This window comes from Podarcis pityusensis, assembly GCF_964106645.2.
Source record: "Podarcis pityusensis genome assembly, chromosome: 11".
NCBI classification, from domain to species: domain Eukaryota; kingdom Metazoa; phylum Chordata; class Lepidosauria; order Squamata; family Lacertidae; genus Podarcis; species Podarcis pityusensis.
Window position 1 is genome coordinate 46298387 of NC_138036.1, and position 21157 is coordinate 46319543.

Sequence of the window (21157 nt, forward strand, 5' to 3'; positions counted from 1 at the left end):
CTGTTTTATTGTTGTTAGCCGCCCTGAGCCCGGCTTTGGCTGGGGAGGGCAGGATATAAATAAAATTTATTATTATTATTATTATTATTATTATTATTATTACTCACAACATCACCTTTGAGGCTGCCAAACTCATCCCTGGGAATAGCAGTGCCACCACCACCAGAAGAGCACCTCTGCCACTCCACCCGCTAACAGATGCATACCCTCCAACATTTCCTGATGAAAATTGGGATGCCCTATTTAATAATAATAATAATAATAATAATAATAATAATAATAATACCCCGTCCATCTGACTGGGTTGTCCCAGCCACTTTGGGCATCTTCCAACATATATAAAAACATAATAAAATATTAAACCTTAAAAAACTTCTCTCTACAGAGCTGCCTTCAGATGTCTTCTAAAGGTTGTATCTCCTTGGCTCAGGGATCACATAACTTCACACCCTCCAAGATTTCTCCGATGGAAATAGGAATGTCCTAAGGAAAAGCGGGACATTCCGGGATCAAATCAGAAACTGCAATGGCTTCTGTAACTCTGGTGCTTTCCCTGGAATATAGGGACACTTGGAAGGTCTGGAGATGCACACACCCAAAAGCAGCAGTGCATAGCATGGTAACCAATTTATTTTTGTGCACATTACGTGGTTGGAGAACTGCAATGAAAAATTTGGAGAAGCACAACCTTCAAAGGATGGTTTGGTAATAATAATAATAATAATAATAATGGGTGGTTCCCAGCAGAATAGTAAAAATACAGTAAAACATCAAACATTAAATACTTCCCTAAGCAGGGCTGCCTTCAGATGTCTTCTAAAAGTCAGATGGTTGCTTATTTCCTTGACATCTGATGGGAGGGTGTTCTACAGCGAAGGCTCCACTACTGAGAAGGCCCTCGCACTGTCTTAGAAAGTGCAAATTAGGGAGGTTCACCTTTAAATGAAAACTGAATTTAATTTCTCCCCCATCCTTACCATTTCATTTTTAATTAAAAAGTTAAACGTTGTGTTTTACCCATCTAAAGGTCGTTCATTAAAGCACCACTAATTTCAAAGGAACTTGCTCTTAAAAAACAATGCATAGCTGTGAAGTCATGCTGATTCTAATAAATTGAGGATTTCAACAACAACAACAACAACTGCTGCAAACTGATCTGGAAATGTGAACATCTGAACTGAAGAGTGGAAAATGAGCAGCGGACTCATGAGATTCCCCCTCTCCTACTAATGAGGACTCTATCAGCAGGACAATTCCCCCAAATCCATCTCACATGCAAATAAAATCTACAGATTCCTTTCTGATCGTGGATTGCCATACCCAAAGAGGTTTGCCTGGTACCAGACAGAACTATTTTTATTTCCCCTGGAATTTTTATGTATTTTATTGATCATACTGAGCAAGTATTGTTTGAAATCTTTATCTGCACTTCTCGTCATTTTATGGTTTTTGAATGTGTTTTATGCCATACACTCTCTTTTAACCTGGTAATATGAAATCTATCTATATTTTAAAAATACATAAACAATACGTATTTTGGGCAGACCTGTCTTCACTGTTGCAATTTTGACAGAATAACATGTTTTATTTATATAGTTAGGATTGCAAATTCAAGAATTTATTAGCCAACCCTAAACTTTCCAAACAAAAACTATGGGCTTCAAGTTGCTCTCGGTTTGTACAGATAAAATTTAGCATGACATTTTATACATTTCAAAAGTATTGGAATACGGTTAGGAGTGCTGTTTGAAACAGAAATTCACATAAGTTGCTTTTTTAAAATGTCACGGCTCCAGTGCAGATGATTCTAACTTGTTTACAGTTCAGTCCCTATATATGTTTACTCAGGAGTCGGTCCCACGGGGCTCACTGGGGCTTATTTCTACATAAGTGTGTATAGGATTGCAGCTCTAATCCTCTGACCAGAAATAGATGTTGTTGGTACCCAAATTTATTGCCTGTTCCTGGTGACTAGAGGTATATTCAATTAATGGATCAACCTTTTCTCCCAGACTTAATCCATCAGAACTTGTTGACACTGTTTGTCCTAATGTCTCATTCTACGCCATCCTTGAATGGCATTGATCAATGCATAGCTTATCAGAACGGTTATCACTTATAGCAAGAGAGCGTTTCCTGGGGCTTTGTGATGCCTTCATCTGCACTAAAATATCTTTATGTGTCAGAAGAGACATTCATATTTTGAGAATCCATCCATCAGGTACAAATCTTTCTGTTGTTAATGTGACATGGCTCCCACTAGGCTTTTCATTCCCGTAACACTTATATAGCTTTACAGATTTATTTTTTTTAATAGCTCTGTAAAAGAGTAAGATCTATCCTTCAAACATCACAGTTGTTAGCAAGCATGAATATCTTTCAGGACCGGGAGTATAGAGATGTCCCCGTCAGACGGCAGTGTCCAAATGCATCCCATTATTTATGGCTGCACTAGACCATCCACATTTTATTTTATCTTTTGCAATGTGACCTAATGTCTACTACAAACCACACAGCCTTGGGCATACATAACAGAGCCAGCACAATTCCCTTATTTTTCTTGACAGCCCAAATTCAGTCGGCAGCAGCATGGGATGGGTGGGTGTGAACACAGAGATAGTATGGAAAACACAATTCCATAACCTTTGGACCTTCATTTAGCTACCACATCTCTGTACCACTTGGCCTTTAGTCTCATATTAAAGCCAAAAGAAATGAACACATTGGCATATATAAAATGTCCAACATCTTTTCTCCCACACATACAAACATAGGCATTTCTTCTGTGAATTATATTCTTATCCCTTACAATGCCCATTATTCTCTTGTTTCCGGCGTTGGCCTTGTACGTGTTGTTTTCCAAGACAAGATGTTATGTTTCTAATATTTATCTTTTGAACATTTACTTATCGGATAGTTCTATGATAAGATGATCTCTGTTTGTCAGCGGTGCCATTCTCCCTTGTTTACAAATTGCAGAAGGTTGTCTTGTATTATGGAGTGCATTGAAAAGTTCATTTCATGCCTAACATTCTCAATAAGCATTGTTGCAGCATCCACCTCTATTTATTGTAGTGCAATAAAGTGGTTTTTCATTTACTCATCAATATGGCTGATGTTTCTAGAATTGATTCAACCTTCCACAGAAAGCCAGTGCATGGAGATCACACAACTATCATTCACAAAGAAATTATCTCTCTAATGAGCTATCCAGATACATTCATCTGGGTAACAAAGTGGGAACATTACTGTCAGGGCTTAGAAAAAAAAAATGTTTACTGTATCTTGCCCTCACTTGTTCCTTTATTTTGTTTTTGTTTTTCTTTCGCCTACATGGTGCAGAACAGTCCACATAAATCTTTGTGGAACAGACAGACAAATACATCTAATAAGTCATTACCTGAACTGCCAGAAAACTAGTGTAAAGGATAGTTGGGAGGTGGAATTGGTTTGCTAAGCCACCATGAGTGTTCAAGTATTTTCTGAAAAGGAAAACATCTAGAAAAATCCAGTAAGAAGTTTATACAATGATCCAGTTATATAGATAGCATCATTATATAATTTACTCACTGGATAGCACTGGACTTAATTGTATCTGGGTGGGAACAGGAGCTTCCAGTTGCTGTGATGTTCTTGTTGGAAAGAGATGACAAAGTTATTATCTAGCTTCATGAGTGATGTGTGCTCCAATCCCTTCACGACACCGGTGATATCACTATATTATGTGGAAAGATTCTGCTCCAAGTAAGAGTGTATAGTGTAAGCATTTGAGAAGTGTTACAGAAAACAATAGTCACAATACAACACATTTAAACTCAAATATCCCATGGGCTGAGATATGCTTCACTCTTCATTTGTCAGGGACAGTGCTGAGGAGGGCTGCACTGAGGATAAATGGTGGGAGCCACCCCCTCCCCCTGCTCCTGCATCTTCCCAGGAGCAGGTGGACAGTATAGATTGGGAACAGTGGTTTGCAAGGGGGCATAGTTCAGAAGGCAGAAGCTGGGAAATACTGGATGGGGAACAGCTAGGAGAAGAAACACTGGAAGAGAAAGGGTTAACAGATTCACAGTCTCTGGACAGCATTCCTTCACTCAGCCTAAGGTCAAGAAGAGCTCAAAAAGTGTCAGAACAGAAAGTGCAGAGGGTACAACTCAGATTACAAAACGTAGGAATGACGTAGATTAATAGGGATGGAAGTGGGTGTGATCTTTAACTGGGAGCACCACCATTTCTAGGAGATGTATTCTTTGTTTTCTCACTGTGATTATTAAAGTTTCTAACTGGTAAGACATTCATTTCTTTGATCTTCTTATCTACTGCCATGGGGGGAGGAAGTTGATTCCCTGAAACCTGACATCATTGGATCATGAGCATCAACTCTGGAATGTTTACCAGGCACCTTCAGATACCTTGCTTTTTTATTAAACTTTTTATAGCACGTGCATTGTATACAGTGGTGTCACTCACATAAAGAGAAGGCTATTTGGTCCAATGGAAGCTTTCATCAATGGAATGGGAGATACACCAATTCCCCCCGACACACACACATTATTCCAAAGGATTCTCCCATCTTCTGAAGCAGATTTGAGAGGCATTGAGAGACTGCACATGAGGGAAGTAGGTTTCCTTTCTTCACTTCCATTGATGCTGATGTGTCCGGGACTGAGCAGAGGAGGAGTATGGAGACTGCCTCCCCATTCTGACCCTTCCAGGGAGGAGGAAGAGGAAGACAGTGTAGATTTACAACAGGGGTTTGAGGGAGGTCACAGCTCAGAGGCAGATGAGGGGGGAAGTTTGGTAGTAATGGGAGAGGAGGAGCAGGCAGAGCTGGAGCAGCAACTGGCTGACATGTCACTAGAGAGCATTCCAGACCCGCCATCTCCCAGAACCTGGCGAGACTTAAAAGTAGGAGAGCAAAGAGCTTAAAGACAGAGGGCACATAGCGGCACCTGTAGAGGAGGTGATGATGATGACAAATGAGGAAGTGGGAGAGAAAGGTGTGTGTGGAGATTTACTTGGGACAACGCCATTATCTAAGAGGCTGGGTTCTACAGCTTCTCTCTGTAAAGTTTGAAATAAAAAAGGACTGTAAGAAACTTTTCCTTGTTTTTATACTTTCCTGGGCAACCGGCTGGGAGCCACTGACAGCACCCTGACATAATGGGAGAATGGGGAAGCTATGTCACCTCCCAGACTGGCTGCGGGGTTCTCTGGGAGCATATTGGGAGAATAAGGGGACTTTGGATCTGACATTTCCAGTGACTTCCCCAGTCCAGCCATTTTGCTTTCTATTATTGGAGATACGCCACTGATGGTGCATCTATGCCGGCAGAGCTTTCTACTAGCATAAGAGGGGCTCCTGATGCATAAATGCATAAATGCTGAACGACTAATAATAATAATAATAACAAATTTTATTTATACCCCGCCCTCCCCAGTCAAGACTGGGCTCAAGGCGGCTAACACCAGGTATAAAAACAATTGATTAAAATACAACTTAAAAACAAGATTAAAATACAACATTAAAGTGCAGCCTCATTTCAGTAGAAACTCAAATCAAAAACTTTTTGGGGATGAAAATGTCAAATCTTCACCAAGGCCAACTATCCAGACTGGTCCTACATGGGACAGAAAAAAGCCAGGGAAGTCCCAAATTAGAGTTCCATCACAGAAGGAGAAAGGAAAAAGGAAAGAGGGGGAGGGGGATCAAGTTGATTCCAAGCTGAAGGCCAGGCAGAACAACTCTGTCTTACAGGCCCTGCGGAAAGAAATCAGATCCTGCAGGGCCCTGGTCTCATGAGGCACAGTGTTCCACCAGGTCGGAGCTAGTGTTGAAAAGGCCCTGGCTCTGGTTGAGGCTAATCTGACTTCCTTAGGGCCCGGGATCTCTAAGGTGTTGCTATTTATGGACCTTAAGGTCCTCTGCGGGGCATACCAGGAGAGTAGTAGACCTCCTTCTGCCAAACTCTACAGTTCATTGGAAGTTGGCTGGCTCACAGGCTGTAGGACTACAGTCTAAGACAATGTTCATTTTAAATAGGGGCTCAAAGGAACAAAAATGTAATGTTCACAGATTTGGGCCAGTACCATTACATTGCTCTATGATGTAAGGTAATCTTTCATTGTTCAGTTTTGCAGCATTTACACCACAGGTTGGGAGACTGTGGCTCTCTAGATGTTGTGGAACTACAACTCCAGTCACCCTGATTGTCGGCCTTGCAGGCTGGGGCTGATCGTTGTTGAAGTCCAACAATTTCTGGATAGCCAAGAGTTCCCCAGCTGTGCCTTGAATGCAACATTGTGCAACAATAAACTGATTAATTGGTATCAGTTGAAGTTTGTGGTCTTCTATTACCACAAATTGTGGTATCAGTCTTAAATTTGTGGTATTCCATTACTGATTATGTTTTACTCCAGGGGTGGAGAAAGTGTGATTCTCCAGATGTTTTTGGACCCTGGATTCCAGTTCAGCAACATCTGGAGGATCATGGGCTCGCTATCCCTGATCTCCCCTTCCCCCTCTCTCTTTCACTCACAGGGTGTTTGGAGTGTACAAATATGCATTTTTCCAGAGTTTGACAACATATAAATAAAAAAGAAAGGGACAATATAAACGAAGGAGAGATCTAATGCAAGAGAATAATTAGCATTAATTGAATTTGTCACAAGAAACTATATTTGCTTAATTGAAAAATAATGGTCACTGATGCCTGTCACTGTGAGACTGATTGTGAATGTCACAGTATGAATCCTCATTAAAATTCACCTGAGGAGAACCTATATTGTAGATATCAAGCCGGGAGAGGCTGTGGTTAATGGTCTAATAATGGACAAGAAGCTGTGCTGGTGACTATAAATATGCTTCCAAGGAACCTTTCGGATAATTTGCGTACATTTAAATAATCTGGAAACTTGAAGATTCTCAAATTGCTTAGTTACTAGAATGACAGGTTGCAGTCACCATGCAGGCGACAGCAGGATATAGCTATATGAGGCTATAGCCGTGTGTAACACAACAGACGGGGAACAGCTCAAAACAATGTATCAGACTATAGCTTCATCATAATGCCGTATTACACAATATATGACAGGATAGATAGGAATTGTGGCTATGGACAACAGGATTAAAATTTACAGCATGTTACACTTTGAGGGACGCGGGTGGCGCTGTGGGTAAAACCTCAGCGCCTAGGGCTTGCCGATCGCATGGTCGGCGGTTCGAATCCCCGTGGCGGGGTGAGCTCCCATCTTCGGTCCCAGCTCCTGCCCACCTAGCAGTTCGAAAGCACCCCTAAGTGAAAGTAGATAAATAGGTACCGCTTTCTAGCGGGAAGGTAAACGGCGTTTTCGTGTGCTGCGCTGCTGCCAGCTCGCCAGAGCAGCTTCGTCACGCTGGCCACGTGACCCGGAAGTGTCTCCGGACAGCGCTGGCCCCCGGCCTCTTAAGTGAGATGGGTGCACAACCCTAGAGTCAGACACGACTGGCCCGTACGGGCAGGGGTACCTTTACCTTTACACTTTGAAGGAGAATTATATGAAAATGATGTATTGTTGGTATTTAACTCCTAGAAAATTAGCTAAGATGTACAAATCAGTCTAAAACATGCTGGAAGTGTAAAGAAAAAGAGGGTACTTTTTATCACATGTGGTGGTTATGTAAGATGATAAAAGACTTCTGGGAAATGATATATAATAAATGAGGGGGGGGGGGAATGCTGAAAATAACTTTTCCTAAGAAACCAGAAACTTTTCTCTTAGGTATTATAGGATCAGAGATCCCGAAAGACCAGACAAAACTATTTACAGTATGTACATGACCATGGCTGTTCTGTTAGCCCAGAAATGGAAAGAACTCCAACCAAAGAAGAGTAGCAGATAAAATTGATGAACTATGCCAAGATAGCAAAACTTACAGGAAGAATCAGAAACCAGGAAGAGAAGGTCTTTAATAAAGAATGGGGGAAGTTTATAATTTATTTGAAAAAAACTATTGTAAACAATTACATACATTGGTAGGATTGACAGAAAACTTGTAGTAAACATTTGAACAAAGGATTTATAAGAATAGACTAGAAGAGATGCAGAGCTGAAAATCATTATATAAAGATCCACACTGGGGAGGATGGAAGTCAAAGGGAATTATATTTCATTGTTTTTAATTTGTTTGTTTATGTAAAATAGAAAATGCAAAAAGAATTTATAAAAAAAGGAATTGTGGCTAATATCATGTGGATACCACTTCCCATGTTTTAGACTTCCCATTGAAAATGCACAACCTTTATTAAGAGCCCTTTTGTATGTTACCGCACGCAACTAAAAGAGGCATCCATTTGCTTTCCTGATTCCACTTCTTTTGCAATATCCAAAATTAGGGGTGGAAGGATCTGCTGATTTTGGTTTCTTGGTTTTCCACCTTTAATTCAGCTTTCCACATTTCTGCAACAATTTGATATTTTTTTTATTAAAAAAAACTTCATTAAAAATCCTCCAGCATTTTAGTGCAGGTTAATCCCAATGAGAAAATGGGTGTTTTCTGTGGTGGCTCCCCATTTCTGGGGTACTGCCCCTGGTAGGCTCACTTGGCACCTTCATTACGTATCTTTAGGCGCCAGGCGAAAATATTCCTCTTCTTCCAGGCCTTTGGCTAATTGCACAATCTATGGCCTTTTAAACTGTAGGGGTGGATTATTATTTTTGTTTGTTACTATGTTGTGTGTTTTTGTGTTTTTAAACCACGCTGTGATCCCCAGGTAAAACTGTCAGTTTGCATTTCTTAGTGCAGAAAGTATTGATCTAATGTGTGGAGATCTTTTCTATTCTGATTAATACAAGAGGATTCTAGAAGCTACAAGAAGCTTCTCTGCGTGAGAGAAGCAGGCAGAAGGGTCATGATTGTTTGGGTTATACCAGGCTTCCTCAACCTCGGCCCTCAAAATGTTTTGAGACTACAATTCCCATCATCCCTGACCACTGGTCCTGCTAGCTAGGGATCATAGGTGTTGTGGGCCAAAAATATCTGGAGGGCCGAGGTTGAGGAAGCCTGGATTATACCTTCTGGCAAACTGATTTGAACTGGTTCTCTTATCTCTTCCAATTAAGGTCATGCTGACTATAAATATAGGCCAGAAGGAGCCTGGGTCTCCACTTTCTCTTTCTATCTCTCTTCCCTCTGGTGTGGTGTTCTGTACATAGTATGCTTAGTGTTAAACTGTAGTCTTGTTATAAGTGTATAAGTTTTGTAAGTGCTGCAACTGGATTTCTTATGGACTGTGCCAATCCTGATTGTGACAAATTTGTGACTATTACACTCATTTGCCTTCAGCACAAGTAAAAGATCTGCTGGATGAAATATTTCCTCTGGTTTATGTTTGCGAACTCTGCTGAACTCTGCAACATGTTTAAGTTTTTCTTCCACACGTATGACAGAAAGATGGCATAGAAAATACATACATACATACATACATACATACGTACAGTGGTGCCTCGCAAGACGAAATTAATTCGTTCCGCGAGTTTTTTCGTCTAGCGAATTTTTCGTCTTGCGAAGCACGAAATCCCATAGGAATGCATTGAAATTCAATTAATGCGTTCCTATGGTCAAAAAAAGTCCAAACAAAGCCAAATTTGGTACAAGAGTTTATTAAGTGCTCTTTAAAGTCACACATACTGTAAAGAGCATTTCAAAAATTGAAGGAACAATAAATTAAGTTTCTAAACATGACAGAAAAACATTTAAAAATCAACAAAGTGTACAGTACATTTTCTAAGACTCTGGGGGACAACTTGAAGAAGGTTCCTCTTCCATTCTTTGCTTCTTGCTGAAGAACCCCCTCCTCAAGTGTTCCCCCAGCCACCCACCACACAGAAATTCAAATCCAGATTTTTTTTAAAAAAACAGCAGAGTGGCCCAATGGTCACAGAAAATCATAAAAATGCAGAAAAAAACCATACAAGCTTCCAGATTCTTGCAAACCCCTCCCCAACACCAAGTCCTTGAATTCCAAACACCCCAACCCAAAATCCAACCCCCCCCCCAAAAAAAAGTTTTAAAAGTTTAAAAGAAGTTTTGGAAAAGCGTCAAAAATCACCAAAGTCTTCAAAAACCTCAAAAAAGGCTACCACACCGCGTTCTATGAGTTGCTCCTCGAAGTCAAGTCGCAACTGTATTAACGGTGTTAAGAAAAAGGAAACAAACTTGCAAGACGTTTTCGTTTCTCGTCTTGCAAAGCAAGCCCATAGGGAAATTCGTCTTGTGAAGCAGCTCAAAAAACAGAAAACCCTTTCGTCTAGCGAGTTTTCCGTCTTGCGAGGCATTCGTCTTGCTGGGCACCACTGTACATGTGAGTTACATCCCTTCCCCTTAATGGAAAACTGAGCTGGAGGAGAATGAAATGGAATATCATGGCAGGAGGATGGCATGTTGGCAAGAACTTTGAAGAGGAACACTTCACAGTGCAACATTTCATAGCAGTTCCTGTTCCGATGCCATAATAACAGCCTAGATTCTAACAAAGGAGATGGAGGAGGGTTGGCTGATTCAACCACAAAATCAGGGGTGGATCTACACACAGGGGGAAAAACAACGCTATAAATAAGTCATAAATTAAATTGTTATAACACAAGAAAAAAACGCTATGGAAAATTACAAATAAATTTCTTTTCCTCTCCAGCGCCATCTGGTGTTTCATGTTTATAACGCATTCAAAACTCTTTTTTGACTAATGTAGCTGAGTCCCAGATCTCAGCTGAGCCATTCAGTCCAGAAGGCTAGTTCAGTCCCTCCAGTTGAAGCACCAGTTGCAACAGTGAAAAATGAAAAATGTGTCCACTTAAGAGAAACAAGAGTTTCCAGGAAGAGACATCCGTGGCCTGTACAAATTTAGCAATTAGCTTGTTGTGACAGTTGCATTAAACAAAACAACTTTGTCAAAATGAAGATGGGTTCAGGCTGGCATGTCAGCAGCCTAGAAAGCATATAATGATGTTGCATAGGCAAATTGTTCTCCTTTGCTTGTAAGTCTTCAAGCCCATAAATCCTTGGCCAATCAAAGATGCTGTCCCTGTCTGGCAGCTAGCATACAGCCGCTAGATGAAAATAAAACAAGAATGATGCAATTGCAGTTGCAACTGTCAAAAATATCAATTACATTTTTCCGTCTTTTGAGTGTGCTACTGCTGTGAATATATGTCGAGCTCTTGGTGAAACACTCAGAATGTTCAGTGTTCTTATCTATAGGATTTTAGCATGCCATTATGAGACACAGGCATGGGCAATAATAACTATCTTCACATTTTATGGATGCTCACATACTTCTGAGGAGCAGTAACAAGCAAGACATGACATTTCATTGGCCAGCCCCACTGAAAACCTTTCTAGGAGACCTGTTAAAATGAAGTGATTTAGCACATTGCAGTTTCAACTGGGGCCTGCTGACATTACACTTTGTGGAACGCAAGATAAATGTATGGCATAAGGAAGATGAATATAAATTGAAAGCATGGTAGTTAAAGAATGTTGGATTACTTCAGTGATATTAGCTTGTCCATATTTGTTGGAAAGCAGTCCCTAAATGTATTGAGCTTTGTGGATTTAACAACAACAACAACAACACTTTATTACTTATACCCTGCCCATCTGGCTGGGTTTCCCCAGCCACTCTGGGCGGCTCCCAACAGAATATTAAAAACATGATAAAATATCAACATTAAAAACGTCCCTAAACAGGGCTGCCTTCAGATGTCTTCTAAAAATCAGATAGTTGTTTATTTTCTTGACATCTGATGGGAGGGCATTCCACAGGGCAGGCGCCACTACCGAGAAGGCCCTCTGCCTGGTTCCCTGTAACCTCACTTCTCACAGTGAGGGAACCGCCAGAAGGCCCTTGGAGCTGGACCTCAGTGTCCAGGCTGAATGATGGGGGTGGAGACACTCCTTCAGGTATACTGGGCCGAGGCCGTTCCGGGCTTTAAAGGTCAGCACATTGCATAGTACATCCACTAGACTGTTATGGATTAGAAGGGATGTCTAATATTAATAGAATACTATTCATACTGCTGAGACAGCGCAACAGGAGCTAACTCTATCACATGGAACTGAACTAGGTTCTGAATCAGTGAATAGTGACAATTTGCACAAACTGAGGGGCCAAGCCTGAAGCAACAGTTATATAGACTCAAGCAATGGACATTGATTCCTCAAGTAACTTCTCTGACCATTAAAAGAGACACTGTGGGCCAACTGCTTGATTCTCTGGTTTAAGGAATGTCACACATTCTTCCAAACTTGATTTTAACATTCTCAATGTCACACTGTAAGTTCGCATTAATGTGTTTGGAAGAATTCAAATGCAGTTTTAAGCTGCATTTAATCAGATGGCTTATTTATACAGGGAAGATTACATGAGTGGAGAATGATTAAATATTGTAGAATGATTTATTAGAATTTTTAATTTGCATAATGTTTTTGCTTAATGATATTTGATGGATATTTTTCTTTATATGTAGCTTGTTAATGAACCAGAGAAGAATCAGAATGGAAGTGTTAATTTCCCTTGTGCACTTTTGCCTAACTACTGGAGACTGGAGATTTATCAAGGTACTTGTCAAAACTCTGTGAGATAAATTACATTGACATGACTTTTTGATAAATTAAGGAATGTCACAAGCATAATATAGAAGTGTTGCTTCTGACATCAGCACATGTTCTGGTACGCAGATTCCTTTAACAAAGTGGGACTTTCAAAACTGCATTTGTGTAATTGCACTTTGTTTACATTTGGGTTAATAAATTGTGTGCAAAGGCAATCACTCAGTTCTGCCTGCCAAAATGCAACCTTGCACAGTCTAGTACATTTCTGAAAAATTGACTACTCTGTATAAAACTTTGATAGGAGAATATATGCTCTGAGATAGAAGCTCAAGAAATGGGAGAGCCCTTCTCATGGTCTCTTGTGGAATAGAAGTCAGTGCGATGTATCAGAAGAGATTTGCCAGGTGGGGTGAAGCTACTCTACTAGCTTCTGAGGTGTGGTCAATATTGCTTATGAAGATGGAAATGAGTAAGAGGAAGGCAGTGGAGAGGTTGGCTCAATGCAAATGCACTGGTGAGGGAAATTAAACACTCCTGCTAGTGCACCTGCACTGAGCCAACCTCCCTGTTGCCTTGTCCTTCTCTTTCCCAGTAAGCCACAGGAATGGCGATTGACATCATGCTGTTATGACTCCTGTGCTATGAAAGTAATGTCAGAAGATCAGTTTAGAACCTATATCCCAGCAGTTCTCAACCTGTGGGTCCCCAGATGTTGTTGGACTACAACTCCCATCATCCCTGAGCTCTGGCCTTGCTAGCTAGGGGTGATGGGAGTTGTAGTTCAACAACATCTGGGGACCCACAGGTTGAGAAAGGCTGCTATATCCAGTCACAGACTCTGTTGACTATTAATACCCATATTAACAACAATGAGGGCCACAGACCTAAAATGTGCAATCAGGAATACCCCAGCTGCAACTATTTAGACACATATGGGCTAAGAAATTGTGTGTGTCTTTCCCCCATTACAGCTTGTATTAGCCTACATCCTGCCTAAGACTATGGAGTTCCTGGAGAGCTTCATTATTACCTCTTACTCCCATTCTGTCTGGGAAGGAAAGACCAAAGACCAACTCCCTTCAAAATGGTGATTTGAAATTCAATACCTTAATCACCTGACCTAAGGTTAAACACTCATGTGTTAGATAGCAGAAAATAACAACAGTTCATTATCAACCTATCTAGGTGCTTAGAGAGATATCCTTGCTCTTCTTTAGCTTCCATGGAATCTTTCAGCAATACATACAGGCATGCTCCACTGCAGTGTGAATTAAGCATTCTTCAGTTCATTCTTAAGCAGAATTAAGCATTCTTCATTCTTCAATTCTTGAACCTTGTAAGACTCTTGCTGTGCAAACAGCCTGCAGGTCAGAGTAATCCTAAGAGCAGAAAGGGCTCACTAGATCAGGAACGCTCCTTCTCACCAAATCCAGGTTTCTTCTCTTTTGCTTTGGGACAGCTCAGAAAGATCATTTGGGAGAAGCCTACTTAAAGGAAGGTAATCTCCTTAAAAATCCTTAGCAAGCCTTTGAAATGGATTTTTGCTTATTACAATTGCCACTCTTGTGTTTTGATCGATGGTCTACAGCCTGGCACCATATCAGGAAAATATCGTTTGATAATTTGAAGCAAGCAAGTTTTTATAAAGACCCTTTCTCAAGCCTGGCACAAATGGATCTGTCTTCCTCAGAAAAACCATAAGCCATAGTTCTGTAGTAGATTGTAAATGTTTCCTTTTTTGGGTACATTTGGTTTATAGCCTCTATTGCATTCCATATCTCAAAGGCTTCAAGTTTAGGGGGCGGAAGAGCAGCGAGAAATAAACTGGTGCATTGTCCTTGGCTGAGCAAAACTATATCAGCCACAATATTTTTCCCCTCCCCCTACAAGACTTTTCTTCCAGCACAAATCACTCCCTTCTCCCCTTTATTCAGCCTCCCACATCCCCCTTTTAAAAATTGTCTCCCTTTATATACCACAAGCTCTGCTATTCCACACACACACACACACACACACACACACACACACAATTTACTCTTCTTTTAAATTACATGTCACTGGGGAAATCTTTCAGGCTTCTCTACTGTCATTGATTCTTTGTTAAACAATTAAGCAAGTCCCAATAGGACATGTGAAACTATCTCCTTACAGTACACAGTCCAGGGCATGTACTAAAATAACATGCAACCATTATCCCACCACATTCATTTTTCTCAATAATAACTGTTCATTGGGCTGTAGATGACACTTCTTCTCTAAATGGAAATGCCTCAAATGTTACCATTCTTTATTAGGGAGCTGATCTACCCACTTGATCATTTTGGTTGCCCTTTTCCAAATTTATGATATCGTTTTGGGGGTGATATGACCAGAACTGTAATCAGTCTTCCAAGTGTACCCACACTGTGTGGGAAGGAGAGCCAATCTACACATACAGACAAATCTTGGGGTGTAGCATTTTGGAGGCTGCTGTGCTTTAATCTGTAGGTGAGCTGTTGGTAGATTTGAATCCCACCAATGGTAGAAAAGGGACGCGGGTGGCGCTGTGGGTTAAACCACAGAGCCTAGGACTTGCCGATCAGAAGGTTGGCGGTTCGAATCCCAGTGACGGGGTGAGCTCCCGTTGCTCGGTCCCTACTCCTGCCAACCTAGCAGTTCGAAAGCACATCAAAGTGCAAGTAGATAAATAGGTACCGCTCTGGCGGGAAGGTAAACGGTGTTTCCGTGCGCTGCTTTGGTTCGCCAGAAGCGGCTTAGTCATGCTGGCCACATGACCCGGAAGCTGTACGCCGGCTCCCTCGGCCAATAAAGCAAGATGAGCGCCGCAACCCCAGAGTCGGTCACGACTGGAGCTAATGGTAAGGGGTCCCTTTACCTTTAATGGTAGAAAGATCCCTTTGCAGACAGAAAATAAAAAGTCCAAAAAGAGTTCGACTCTGGTGCTAATGGATGAGCTCCTTCCCTCTCTTGATACAGAGATGATTAAGAGTGTGCTATTAGCACTTCAAGCATTTCCTGACAGCAAAAGGTCATAACCTCATATTCATTAGCCTTGTCACAAATTAGAATCACTGCAGATTTACATATTAGCAATAAAAAGATATGTAATTCATATAATTTATGTTCATTTCTACTAGGACCTTTTGCTTTAGTCTTAATTTCTGCAGATAAATAAGTCAGAAAAGCATAAAAGGGGTCGTGCCCAACACATAAGGTTAGCAAGGCAAGTGCTAGAAGCTATAAATATGCAATCTGCAACATGTTAATACTGGGCATGCTTTTTAATTTTTAAATGCCATTTTACTTCTCTGTGAATACTCATGCTTCAAATTTCAATCAGTGATGAGCTAAACAGATGTAGTGCCTTGACTCAATTATGAATCTGAGATTGTTTTCATAAACACACTTATGGAGAAGTAGGATCAACTGAAATCACATAATGAGTATAATCCCATAATTTATTCCTTTTTATCTTTCTGCCCCATTCTAGTTTTAACAGCCATTACTGATGTTATCCAATCAATCTGCCTACAGCTCAGAATTTCTCCTACTCCCTTTCATTACTGAGAAGGATATTACGTTAGCGGGGAGTAAGAGAGGAGACTAAATCACAGGGGCAACTATTAACTTTAAAATACATAATAAAAATGTTATGGCTGGCCCTATGCAGAGCTTAGACTAGACTAAATTTCTATACTATTAAGTTATATACAGTTTAATGAAGCTACCAAATGTTAATCTATTAATTGGTTTGATTAATCTATTAACACTGTAAAACGCAATATATTATTTGCAGGCCATGAAGTAATTCTCAAGGTTCAAGGTAGGTCATACATGACGTTCAGCATGGATGTTTGCAGAATGACTAGTCAAGAAGAAAGCAAAACTTCTTCTAAGCCAGTGTGTGATTTGGGAGCAATCTGACATCAGGCTTGGCTTCTGAAACAAACTGAGTGTGCTCAACTTCAGTCTTCTTCTTCTTTGGTGATCACTCATAGCCGAGTAAGATTGCCTTCCATGAAAACCGTCTTAACAATGAGTCCGTAAGTGACTGTGGAGGCCAATTCTGGATCCACATGTCCTTCCACAGCAGGGACATAGGTGATCACGGTGAGGGTTTGCCAAACGTGCCTTCCTCTTAGCTCGTTTCTCCTTTTCGCCCTTAGTCCATGCTTTTCAAAGTCCATGACACCTTTGAAAAAGGCTGTTCTCCAACTAGAGCGCTCACAGGCCAGTGCTTCCCAGTTACCAATGCTTATACTACATTTTTTAAAGTTTTGCCTTGAAAGCATCTTTAAACCTCTCTCTAAACTTAGTCACATTCAAGGTCGAGGGGCTGGTTGGGAGGAGAGAGTGGCTAATGTTGAATGTGCAAACAGAGAGCAGCATGTAGGGGAATGAAGGCTTTCTGTCAGGATGCTTCCAAGCTTGCATTTTATCATGGCAAGCAGGGAAGAAAGCTGCATAGCCTGCCACTCTAAACATCAGCCACAAAATTAATGGTGTTCCTTTCCAGGAAAGCTACTTGTGTGACTTGTGTCTATTAAAGAGATGACTGCCTTCTCTGCAGTCAATCACAAAATGTGGCACACAGATTTATGTGAATGGCAATGCCCATTAACTTTGGTGGGGCCTAGCTCCATATATATATATATATATATATATATATATATATATATATATATGGTTTTCACCTAATACATCTTTTAAAAAACCATATGCTGCCATTCTTATTTTTCTGTGACTTCCCATATCACTCAATAAGACGTTATATCTCTACTCTCTGAACTGCCCATTTGTTTCTAACATTACACAAAGCATAAACTATAAACCCGAAAATAACATATTCTTGTTCTTCTGTTGCTGAAGATATAAATCCATCTCGTATTGAAAATGAATTAAAGTATTTACTTAAATAATCTGAAAAGGTTTTCCATTCTTCCACTGACACCTCATTATTAGAGACTCGTCATTTAGCAGTTAGTTTTGCCATTTCAGCATAGTCCATTGGTTTGTTAATCCATTCTTCTTTTGTGGGTATTGCTGTTCCCTTCCACTTGCCCCCTTAAATATTTTATTAGGAGGGGCCAAAGTGAACTCTGCCCCTAGACATTGGCTCCTATGCTTCTCTGTCTGCAACAGAGTTACAGGCAGACTGCAGTGTGTGTGAAAGAGAAGATAAACAATTGCATAACACAGGAAGGCATAATCATTGGACTTTTTGACCTGAGTCCTCTTCCCTCCATCCCTAAACCATTCTGGTATTTTCACCACTTCTATCTCCACCCACCACAAGTTCCGCCCATGGTTCATGTGTCCTTCTCCTTGAAGCCATATTCATTCCTATGCCCAGTAGGACCATTATTTGCCAGGTTCGACTTACCAACACAAAAGCCAGTGGGAGAAGGGGGGAAATCTCCATCCCTGATTCCTTGAATACAGTGGTACCTTGGGTTACAGACACTTCAGGTTACATACTCCGCTAACCCAGGAATAGTACCTCGGGTTAAGAACTTTGCTTCAGGATGAGAACAGAAATCGCACAGCGGCGGCAGTGGGAGGCCCCATTAGCTAAAGTGGTACCTCAGGTTAAGAACAGTTTCAGGTTAAGAACGGACCTCCAGAACGAATTCAGTTCTTAACCTGAGGTACCACTGTATAGCCTTCAGAACAAATGAACAGGAGCTACCCAGATGAAGATGAATTACACCTTGACCACCCAGGATCAATTAACATGGCACAATGTTGCAGTTAACACCGAATTTTGAAGGCTGGCTGGTGAGGAGGAAGGCAGGGAGAATTGTTGAGCACAGCTATTGGCCCCCAACAGGTTAGCTGCGCTTGTGATCTTACCAACTTCATTGGGTGAGAAGGAGTTAAAATTGCTCTAATGTCTCCTGTGACCCTATAGCGTAAGGCAAATAAATAAGTTGGAAGACCCTCAAAGGCATCAAGATCTAGCCAATGCAAAGAATGTAAAGGAAAATCAATTAGATTTCTACACCGTTGAAAGATAACAGCTCTGCACAGCATGGTCTCTCAGTTGTTTACCCAGCTAACTGTGAGGCATTAATTTTATCCCAGCTATACAGTACAATATGCCCTTGCAGTTTGTTGCAGTTTCGCTACAAAGCAATTGGAAATTTTCTTTTGTTTTAATAGGGGTTGAGAAAGGTCGAGCCCACAGAGGCATTAAACAAACAACTCTAAGGAACAGGCAGAACACTTCCATTTCATTTCACTCAAGTCTTTTCTCCTTTGTTACTTCAGACACAAAATTGCAAAATGTCCAAGTTTTCTTTATTTCCTTTTCTTCTTTTAGACAGGCAGTCCCTGTTTTCTCGCATTCTTTTTCTTTTCCAGCCTGACTTTGGTTGCGCTGCAATGGAGAGCAGAGGCACCTTGAATGCAGCTCATGTTGATAGGCCATGGGGAGTCAGACCATTGCTCCTTCTAGTGCAATATTGTCTACACTGACACATAGCTGTCAACTTACAGATTTGAAAATAAGGGACCAGCAGCATCAAAAATAAGGGATCAGCAGCCAAAATAAGGGATTTTCCGGACACAGGTATGTTTAACTTCTGAGCCCCTCCGAGCCAAAGGCAGAAAGACCAGCCAGCAGCCAAACAAAGCCTCAAGCCTCAAGGAAAACCACCGTCACCTCTCCGCTGGGAAGCGCTGAGCAAAGGCGAGTCCCCAGGCAACGCAGCCGATTTGATCGGCACAAGGCATGCATGCTCCACCCCCCAGTCGTTCTTAGTCCTTATTGGGTGAGCAACGCAGCCAAGCAACACAGTTGGAGCCTCCCTCCTCCCTGGCCAGCATGGAGGGAGGGAGAGGAGCTGCTTCCTTTGAAACCCGGAAAATTTAAGGGACATCATCAATAAGGGACAGCAGCAGGACATGGCACTGGGATAAGTGACTGTCCCGCCAAATAAGGGACGCTTGACAGCTATGCACTGACAGGCCATGGCTCCCCAAGCTTTCCTACGATAGTCTCTCCATGCCGGAGATGCCAGTAATTGAAACTGGGACCTTCTGCCCGCTCTAGCACTGAACTACAGCCCTTCCACATGTTCAATCCCTGGTGTCTCCTGATAGGGCTGGAAATATCCCCTGATTGAAATTCTAGAGAGCTGCTTCCATTTGGTGTAAAACACTACTGAACTGGACAATGGTGTCTGACTCTGTATAAGGCAGCTTCCTATTTGCCACTCTTGCCCCTGCCACTGTGTTCATATTAATGCACCATTGCTGAAAAATCCTTTAGCAAGGCATCCACGCAACTACAGGAAATTGAAATGACGTGGGAGGGGAGAAGCAGCTGTGTGTGTGTGTTTGTGTGTGAATGTGAGACTGATAACTATTCTTATAATGCTTGGGCTTTATGAGTAAAGTACCGTATTTTTTGTTCTATAAGACTCACTTTTTCCCTCCTAAAAAGTAAGGGGAAATGTGTGTGCGTCTTATGGAGCGAATGCAGGCTGTGCAGCTATCCCAGAAGCCAGAACAGCAAGAGGGATTGCTGCTTTCACTGCGCAACGATCCCTCTTGCTGTTCTGGCTTCTGGGATTCAGAATATTTTTTTCTTGTTTTCCTCCTCCAAAAACTAGGTGCATCTTATGGTCTGGTGCGTCTTATAGAGCGAAAAATATGGTAAATAAAATAAAAAAGGTAAAGGACCCCTGGTGAACGGCAACATTATAGGATCTCATTTTGAAACCAGACGTGTGGAAACCCGCAAGAAGTGTGTTTTCAAGGTTAGGGAAGTGAAAGTTATATGCATTTTTCTCCAGTTTTGACTGTGTGTCACAGTGTTCCAGTAAATCATCTTTGCTGCTGAATTACACAGAACTAGCTTTCTTTCTGCAACTGCTAGTATAAATTCAAAGACTTTACAGCTCTGTGTTTGTGATTACTGAGGGTACAAATGAATGGAGAGGGATGGTGATCTCAGCCACAGATCCGACTTCTTGACCCGTATACATTCCCATTCCCATTTGCACTGATGTATACATATGAATGTTTATCAAGCTCCCTACCCATAATTTATCTCTTCTAAAAATGGCCCCTAAGAAAATTGGACCCTGGATGTTTCATTTTCCAGGGCTAGGTACAAGCTCTTACCCTAGCCTCCCTCATTACACATACATTTGTATACTTGAAGATGTCCTGAACAGTGCTTACATTTCCCGCCTTCACAACAAATGGGAGAGATAGGTCATTAACATTTCCACTGAACACATAAGACTAAGAGAGAATGGTCTATCCCATAGGTAAGGTAAAGGACCCCTGGACGGTTAAGTCCAGTCAAAGGGGTGTGGCGCTCATCTTGCTTTCAGGCCAAGGGAGCTGGCGTTTGTCCACAGACAGCTTTCCAGGTCATTTGGCCAGCATGACTAAACTGCTTCTGGAGTAACAGAACACCGTGACAAAAGTCAGAGTGCATAGAAATGCTGTTTACCATCCCGCCACAGTGGTAGCTGTTTATCTACTTGCACTGGCGTGCTTCGAACTGCTAGGTTGGCAGGAGCTGAGACAGAGCAACGGAAGCTCACCCCA